The sequence below is a fragment of the Bubalus kerabau genome, chromosome 1, assembly GCF_029407905.1.
Source record: "Bubalus kerabau isolate K-KA32 ecotype Philippines breed swamp buffalo chromosome 1, PCC_UOA_SB_1v2, whole genome shotgun sequence".
NCBI classification, from domain to species: domain Eukaryota; kingdom Metazoa; phylum Chordata; class Mammalia; order Artiodactyla; family Bovidae; genus Bubalus; species Bubalus kerabau.
Window position 1 is genome coordinate 196986530 of NC_073624.1, and position 7728 is coordinate 196994257.

The window sequence follows — 7728 nt, forward strand, 5'->3', positions numbered from 1 at the left end:
TCGAATAGCCAAAGTGATCTTGAGAAAGAAGAATGGAACTGGAGGAATCAACCTACCTGACTTCAGGCTCTACTACAAAGCCACAGTTATCAACACAGTATGGTACTGGCACAAAGACAGAAATATAGATCAATGGAACAAAATAGAAAGCCCAGAAATAAATCCACGCACATATGGACACCTTATCTTCGACAAAGGAGGCAAGAATATACAATGGATTAAAGACAATCTCTTTAACAAGTGGTGCTGGGAACTCTGGTCAACCACTTGTAAAAGAATGAAACTAGAACACTTTCTAACACCATACACAAAAATAAACTCAAAATGGATTAAAGATCTAAACGTAAGACCAGAAACTATAAAACTCCTAGAGGAGAACATAGGCAAAACACTCTCTGACATACATCACAGCAGGATCCTCTATGACCCACCTCCTAGAATATTGGAAATAAAAGCAAAAATAAACAAATGGGGCCTAATTAACCTTAAAAGCTTCTGCACATCAAAGGAAACTATTAGCAAGGTGAAAAGACAGCCTTCAGAATGGGAGAAGATAATAGCAAATGAAGCAACTGACAAACAACTAATCTCGAGAATATACAAGCAACTCCTACAGCTCAACTCCAGAAAAATAAATGACCCAATCAAAAAATGGGCCAAAGAACTAAATAGACATTTCTCCAAAGAAGACATACAGATGGCTAACAAACACATGAAAAGATGCTCAACATCACTCATTATCAGAGAAATGCAAATCAAAACCACTATGAGGTACCATTTCACACCAGTCAGAATGGCTGCAATCCAGAAGTCTACAAGTAATAAATGCTGGAGAGGGTGTGGAGAAAAGGGAACCCTCTTACACTGTTGGTGGGAATGCAAACTAGTACAGCCACTATGGAGAACAGTGTGGAGATTCCTTAAAAAACTGGAAATAGACCTGCCTTATGATCCAGCAATCCCACTGCTGGGCATACACACTGAGAAAACCAGAAGGGAAAGAGACACAAGTACCCCAATGTTCATCGCAGCACTGTTTATAATAGCCAGGACATGGAAGCAACCTAGATGTCCATCAGCAGATGAATGGATAAGAAAGCCGTGGTACATATACACAATGGAGTATTATTCAGCCATTAAAAAGAATACATTTGAATCAGTTCTAATGAGGTGGATGAAACTGGAGCCTATTATACAGAGTGAAGTAAGCCAGAAAGAAAAACACCAATACAGTATACTAACGCATATATATGGAATTTAGAAAGATGGTAACAATAACCCTGTGTACGAGACAGCAAAAGAGACACTGATGTATAGAACAGTCTTATGGACTCTGTGGGAGAGGGAGAGGGTGGGAAGATTTGGGAGAATGGCATTGAAACATGTAAAATATCATGTATGAAATGAGTTGCCAGTCCAGGTTCGACGCACGATGCTGGATGCTTGGGGCTGGTGCACTGGGACGACCCAGAGGGATGGAATGGGGAGGGAGGAGGGAGGGGGGTTCAGGATGGGGAACACATGTATACCTGTGGCGGATTCATTTTGATATTTGGCAAATCTAATACAGTTATGTTAAGTTTAAAAATAAAATAAAATTAAAAAAAAAAAGATTTATTTGATGCTATAGTTTTTTAAATATTTTATAGAAAATATAAATAATTTATAAGATACATAAAGTATTCAAATTTGAATTTTGAAAGGCGGCAGGAAAAAACAAAAAAAACAGGAAGACTCTTTAGTGGCTTTTGCATCACATCTGGCTAGAGAAAATCTGTCCTGAATTAGCCCAGTGGCAGTCTATGTGAAGAGAAGTAGATGGATCACATGGATGCAGGATATAGTTTGGAACTAGCTGTTGGAATTGCTGCTTGATTAGGATGGGACAATGGTTTCGTGAATGCCACAGGCTCTCTTTGTCTTTACAATTTAATGACATGATTGTTTTCCTGTCTAAGGAATTACATGCAAGTATTTTAAACACTGTTAAAACTGAAAGCAAATGTAAATTATGTTTTCAATTGCTAAAAAATTATAATATCTCTTGAAATCACCAACAAAATCTGGAACTACTCAATTAGTAGGCAGTACTAGTTATTTGACCTTGTCTAAGGTATATAAGAAAACAAGGAGAAAGTATATATGATAATGTGTAATAATAAATTCTGCAGATAGAAAATACCAGAAAGGTCTGATGGGGCAAATATAATGAGAATGATTTTCTGATGTGGACCTCTCTTTATTTAGAAATTAGATGTTAAACTCCTCTGTATGCACATGTGCATTTATTTATTGTGTATGTAGATACTTAATATGCTTTATAGGTGCTTATATTTTTACTATGATCAGAAAATCTCATTGCTTTCCTGTCTACCTCTCATACTATTTTAATGTTGTATTTTATATTATCCTCAATATTATTTACACTTCGACTCCCTCCTCCCATTATGTTAAGAGAAAAAAAAGAGTATGTGTAGTTTTTATTATATTTTTTAATCCATGATAATATTTCCTCCAAGAATAATATCTATATTGTCAATCAAATTACCTAGAGACTGCTGATAAATATTTGGAATATTAGATATAATGTTTCTTTCTACGCATTTGTTTAAGATCAACTATTCTTTTTTGACAATTGTTCGAGTTGATTTCCATGACTCTGCCATGTGTTTGCACTTGAAATTTCTTATCTTTTTAGTGAAAGGCATTGCATATTAAGCCATATTGCATTTAAGGAAGCATCTGATAGTTGCTCAGTCATGCCTGACTTTTTGCAACCCCATGGACTGTAGCCTGCGAGGCTCCTCTATCCATGGAATTCTCCAGGCAAGATTACTGGAGTGGGTTGCCATTTCCTTCTCCAGGGGCTCTTCCCGACCCAGGGACCCTGCATTGCTGGAGAGTCTTTACCATCTCAGCCACCAGGAAAGCCTGCTATTAAGAGACATTTCTAAGTATAAGGAAGCATGGAGACTGCAAACGTGTGTGCCCAGTTAAAAGTCAGTTGCCTTGTGATAAGACTTTTCTCCCAAGGCCATTCTTCACAGATTTTGTAAGGCAAAACATGAAAGAAAATCTCTACTTAGAAATCTGAAAGCAACCTGAACCTTGTAGTGTAGATCACAGCCACCCTATCCTCATTTCCAATCAAAATGCATTCTGTATGGTTTTTCCTCGCTAAAGTGGCATTACTTTCGCTGATTACATGATTTCTTTCTTCTTTTACTTTTTATTCCCCTCCTGTTCTTGTTCACCCATACACTTCATGTTGCTATCTGTAACCCACAGACTGTCTTTTCATGAACTCAGTTCCCATCTCCACACTCGTCCTAATCTCATTTTACTCTATTCTTTTTTCTTCTTCCTGATTGTCATACCTACAGTCCAGTACGTGTGTATACATTCTTATATGTGTCCATGTACAAAGGTACACATGTGTAAGAATTTGTATATACCGGTGAGGCTATAAACAGACTGATTTCTCACACTTTCTTCTGTCCCCTTACCTAATCATTGCTGTCCTCATTGTCTTTTTTAACTTCTCCTGGAGTGAGGACATGCACTCAGCTTTAATACTCTTGCTTCTGAATAATAGGTTTTTAAGGATGAGAACTCTACAGTGAGAAACATGAAGCTCCCAGCCCTGGAGATCGTTATTACCACCTGGGAATAGCAGAAGTTACTAGAGATGGATGAGAGGAGCAGGCTTTCTAGCAGCTCTCAGAGGAAATTGCTGAAGTACAAAATCACGCTTGGGGCTGAAATATACTCTCTGTAGATAAGAGCTGTTTGATTGGAGTTTCTTTTTTTCTTTATGGTAAATGCACATTCAAGAGAATGTGATATATCATATGTGTATGTTTGTGTGCCATACTTATATTTATATATATAGAAATTTGAAGAAAAGTAATAAATTTATTAGCTATGGAAGCACAATCCAGTTTAAGAAATAGAATACTGTCTGCTTCTTAAAAAATCCTTTTGCACTCTAGCTCAACATAACCTGCCTTCCCCTCTAGGGTAACCAATAGCCTAAATTTTGTATTTATAATCTCCTTACTTTTCTGCAAAATTTTATTACCTATAAATTTGCAAATGCTCTAAAGGGAAAAGCATTGCAAAATGTCATGTTGACCTAAGGAGTTTCCTTCTCTTTGGGGTATTTACCCTGAAAGCCTTTTTTTTTTTTGGTTGGTTTTTATGACTCTTCTTGATAGGGATTCTTGATAGGAAAGTTGGCTTAATAGGAGCTCTTCTATCAGCTCTAGATGAGGAATTATTTCCACATTTAACTAATAGTACGAAAAGTGCAGTGTGGCATGAAGACACCTGAATCAAGGCTTCTTGTTTGAGAGAACATGGTAAAATATTTAGAGGTTTTCTGGGGAGGAAGGAGAAAGAGCATTTTAGGCAGATGGAATCAGTCCAAGCGGTGGGTATGTGGAAAGACTGGATATCACTGGGGCTTGACAGAGAGTCTCCTTTTTCTGCCCCAGACCCCAACCCCCGTCCCCTCTTTCTTTAGAGTGCTGAGGCTTGCCAGCTGCAAGTCATCCTGAAAGCTTGAGTAATATCCCTTTCTTTATGAGATGGAGAATCAAATCTGCATTTTAAAAGGCCAAGATAAACAGCATATCAGTATGAGTTTCACTACTAGACTCTATTTTTAAAACTCCTCCCTTGCTAACTTTCTCTGATGGCCTTTCAGGGTTGTGTGCTTTGCTTCTAGAACAGTTGTCATGGCTACATGCCTGAACTCACTCTACCAGGGTCTTGCTAGCTTACTAAGGATCTACTGTTTACCCGTCACTTTTGCCTCAAGGAGCTCATCATCTAGTTATGGGCCGAAGATCTAAATATACAGAAAGTTATTTTGCTTTAACCATGGCTTGCTCTTTATGTCTGGGATGGCATGAATCCCTATGGTACAAGATGGATAAATGTGTACATTTATACCAGGAAATGTGTGTAAAAATTATCTGGATGTAATAACAAAAAAGTAGAAACAGTAGAAATTTCTCTCAATGGAGAATGAATAAACTATGATACAAACATTCAGAGGAATGTTAAAAAAAAAAAGGCAATTTTAATCCTTCTCTTTAAATAGATCTACATGGGTGCATGGCAGAGACATAATGTTGACTGAGAAATAAGTATTGTTCCCTTTTATATAACATATATACAGACATATGTACTAATATTAATGATAGCTAGATTTTATATAAGGGCTTCCCTGGTGGATCAGAGGTTAAAGCGTCTGCCTGCAATGCGGGAGACCTGGGTTCAATCCCTGGGTCGGGAAGATCCCCTGGAGAAGGAAATGGCAACCCACTTCAGTATTCTTGCCTGGAAAATCCCATGGACAGAGGAGCCTGGTGGACTACAGTCCACGGGGTCACAAAGAGGCCTTTAAAAACACTTATATGTGTTTTATCCTCATAGTATCCATATGCATTAGACTCTATCATCTTATCCATTTTTTCAGATGAGGAAACCAAGAAGTTTAATAACTTGCCCTAAGTAACACAGAAAAGTGTGTTGAACTGACTCCAGAATCTGTGCTCTTCAAGGCCATGCTGTGTTGCCTCATGAAAGCCTGACACTCTTCATTGGCAGAATAGTCACTAACTTCATAATAATTGTTACCGCTCAGGGTGAGGAAGGAGAACGGAATACACGGTAAGACTTTTATTCTATGAACAGCATATTATTTTCTTTAAAAAGAAAGATGAAAGGAGACCTATAGGAAATTTGACATGATATTAAAATTTGTTTTATCTCAAGTTTCTCATATTAATGTTTTCCCACTTTTCTGGTTAGTTAAAATGTGCAATTAATTAATTTTTTTTTTTTTAAAGATGAGTTAGAAAGGGACTTCATGTCTTGTGAGAAAAGTAACCATGAGAGTAAAACCTATCTTGGTACAGTGTTACTGCCAGAATTAGCGTAATACTTAGAGCACTTGAATGTTTACAGAGCATTATCACCTCATACATACACAGTCCTGCATAGTGAGTAAGACAAGTGTTTAATAATTTTACACAAAAGCAAACTGATGCTGAGAGAGGGTAAGTAACCTGCTAAATCCATGCAGTGACTGGTTGTTGATAAGCCAGTTTCTGTTGCCTAATCACGTGAAGATAACATAACAACAGCACTTGTCTCCGGAGAAGGCAATGGCACCCCACTCCAGCACTCCTGCCTGGAAAATCCCATGGATGGAGGAGCCTGGTGGGCTGCAGTCTATGGGGTCACTGAGGGTTGGACACGACTGAGCAACTTCACTTTCACTTTTCACTTTCATGCATTGGAGAAGGAAATGGCAACCCACTCCAGTGTTCTTGCCTGGAGAATCCCAGGGACGGGGGAACCTGGTGGACTGCCGTCTATGGGCTCACACAGAGTCAGACATGACTGAAGTGACTTAGCAGCAGCAGCAGCAGCACTTCTCTCATTAAGAATAGTCTAGAAACACATTAGGCATTGGAAAGTGCTTAGAATAAAGAAATCCAGTCAACAAGATCTTAACTCAGTCATTCCTTTTATGGCAAAAAACTATGATTCCTGTCTCTTATTTATCAGAAATCATGAGTTAGAGCTTGAGAAGCAGCTCTGGGATCTTACCTTTCCCATCTGCCCACCATGACTACCACCATAACACAACTGAGAGGAGGCATAGATGAGGCAATCTAGTCTTCATGCTTTCTTTCTTTTTTTTCCTGTTAAACAAATAATTGCTTTATTAATACAAACCATTAATACATACCCAAACTATAAAGTGCTAAGAAATTTAAACATCTAAGTCACAGCAAACAGGTGGCAATTCAACATCCAGAGTCGACAGAATGCTTGAGGGAGACTGAAACAGATTAGACTCCCACAGCAGAGGAGGCATTTTCAGAGGCGAAGGGGGGCCCATGTGTAACAGCTGCTCAAGCTTCCTCTCCTCATCAAAGATCATGAGAGGAACTCCATTCAAGGGGAGGTGGGTGATCTGGTGCTCCTCAGGCAGGTCAAAACTCTCAAAATCTAATGGATTGAAGGGAAAGAATTTTTCTATTTCTGGATAGGTGTCATCTGAGGCAGGAACCGAACTTTTTGCTTTAACAGTCTTCTCAGTAATCTTTTTGGTAGAGGAAGTTGTCTGTTTCTGTTTGAGCGGTCCATTCGTCTTAACTGATTTTTCTGTAGCTCTGTTGACAGTTCCCAAAGCCTTTCTCGCAGTTTTTGGTAAAGCTGGTGGAGCATCAAACATTTTGCCAACACATGGTGTTGAAACCTAAGATCTCCCATCCAAAGCTTTGACTGAAAGCACAGACTCCAGCTTCAGCCCGTCCTTAGGAGCCACATGGATGCCTGGTTCTCCATTTTGCTTATCAACATAGATCAGAGTAGCCATTCTGGATCAAGTTCGGAGTAACAGCCAAACTCTCACAAGACTCTTCTCCATGCTTTCTTCTACACCTGTGCTGTTCACATGTGGCTATTGAGCACTTAAAATGTGGTAGTGTGACTGAGAAATTATAAATTCTACCTAATTTAAATTTTAAAACTGAAGCAGTATAAAATATATTTTTCATAAAATGCTACTTTATTATTTCTAAGACATGTCACTTTAACATTTAATTTCTGTGAGATACTATTGTTGCCTTTTCATATCCACGTCAGACTTACTTTATAAATAAGTGTATCAGATTTAATCAGATCTAGTCAGTGTAACTGGGTCAA

At 38.4% G+C, this 7728-nt stretch overlaps 1 pseudogene; it reads right to left on the reverse strand.

Moving 5' to 3' along the window:
• Nucleotides 1–6702: 6702 nt before the first annotated feature.
• Nucleotides 6703–7465, reverse strand: LOC129642111 (securin-like; annotated as a pseudogene).
• Nucleotides 7466–7728: the final 263 nt, after the last annotated feature.